This window comes from Anneissia japonica, unplaced genomic scaffold, assembly GCF_011630105.1.
Source record: "Anneissia japonica isolate Jap-2015-1 unplaced genomic scaffold, ASM1163010v1 scaffold288059_len961885_cov194, whole genome shotgun sequence".
NCBI lineage: Eukaryota > Metazoa > Echinodermata > Crinoidea > Comatulida > Comatulidae > Anneissia > Anneissia japonica.
The window spans coordinates 381038-382913 of NW_022740566.1; the positions used below are offsets into that span (position 1 = coordinate 381038).

Consider the following 1876-nt stretch of genomic DNA (forward strand, 5'->3'; position numbering starts at 1 on the left):
CTACATGACTAAAGCTCATCCTGCCATACCTCAGAGCCACGATGGGAAAAGCGAGACTATATTCTGCTTTGGCACTACTTAGTATTGAATAGTATTCTTAGTATTGAATTTTCGGGGGCTTCTAGGCAACTTTCGGAAGATTTTAAGCGACGCTCGATCATTCCCACTTTGCTCTCTTTAAGGAAATCTTCCCCCTCGTTGGGGCATCCCCCTCCCCCGAACATTGGACCCCCCTCGTGCAAATTCTGGCCTCATTCCTGGTAACGAGAGCTAGGATAATAATAGTTATTCGGGTTTAAATAATGTTATTTAGACAGTGCATTATATGGACGTCCCGATGGAAGTACAGTACGCATATGTTTAAAGTCTATACAACCAATATCAATTAATTTCAAAATATTATAATTATAATTGTGGGGTGGGGGCGCAATTTTCTACTCTTGCGGCCGGGCGCCCGAACCTCTAGGACGCCACTGACGCGACCGTACGTCTAGTTGCTCTCGTGTGAACAAGCTACCTCTGACAATGGACTTTTAATTTAAATAGATCCAATATACTGTACTAATAAACCGGAGACAATCCCTCCCCTACTCTATTTTTAAGAGTGTACTGCGTTGTTGGCCAAACACAATGCGCGTAGGCCTAAAAGAAACATGGATACTTTTCAATAAGAAGGTCATGCTAGTATAATATATGGTCAGGGGCGGATTTAGTTGGAGGAGGGAGAGGGCCCCCCCCCACGTATGTTAATTAGTAACCACATGATGTAGGCCTTCACTCAGAAAAATATGGTTTAGTTAAAAAGATAGGCTATGTCAGTAGTAGCAGGATTGTGGTATTTTTTTAAAGGGTGTGGTCATTTTTTTATTCTTTTTTTTTTTTTTTAAACCCAATTTAATTGTGATTCATACTGCTACACGGTAACAGTTACGTGATCAATCTCCTTATTTTGTACATACCTTGTCTTAGACACGCCTTATATCAGTACAGGTAAATGAAAACAAGATGTAAAATGATTTAATTGTAGACCTGTTACTATTATTAACATGCATAATATAAGTACATTCGATTTCTTATGAGATGTGAGACATGAGAGTGGAAGAAAATAAGAAAATTTTCGTTTTAAACATAATTATCAATATAATAAAATGTAATTTGCATTGAGAGATAATGAAAGCAATACTATAACGGTATATTATATTTCCGACTGAAACATCCCGTGGCTGTGAATTAGTGCCAGATTTTCATGGGCAACAATTGTCGTCGTATACATCTTAGGCCTAAAATCGGAGAGTAAAATGAGCGTTTATCAACAAAGAATACAGTTTTATTTGATTATGCGCCTTTTGTCAAATTGATACCATTAGGTTAAGTTTCAATTTATTACTTTTACTTTCTGCTTTTGATAAACATAATACACAGCATAACTTATAAGATGTTGCTTCTGAAATTTTTTGTTCAAGATATTGTTTATTGATAAATCATCTCATACCTGTTACTATAGCAGATACAAAATTTAATTATGATCAAAAACGTAAGCCTACTTCGTAGTTTGATATGATTCTGTCGCATCAAAGCCATTGATATATTTGCATGACTGTTAGCTGAGAGGTAATCTACGGACAGGCATCGTCTTCTTCATTCTGTGAATATTCAGAGTGTTCAGTGCTTAGAGTATGCTAGGGACTATAATACCGCTGTTACTTGCTGCGCTTGGTATGTTAATATTGCTAGAGCCGTGGTCTCCATATATTATTATAAATGATATTATGTATACATTTATAGAACTTATACTGTAGTAATTATATATGCCTATATATATATATATATATATATATATATATATATATGTATATATATATATCATATCTACAAC

The 1876-nt window shown here is 35.5% G+C and overlaps 1 protein-coding gene across 1 annotated transcript in view; it reads left to right on the forward strand.

The window, feature by feature from the left end:
- The window catches only part of LOC117118265 (CD97 antigen-like), a 16412-nt gene that overhangs the window by 7480 nt on the left and 7056 nt on the right, over positions 1-1876 (forward strand). The window lies entirely within an intron of this gene.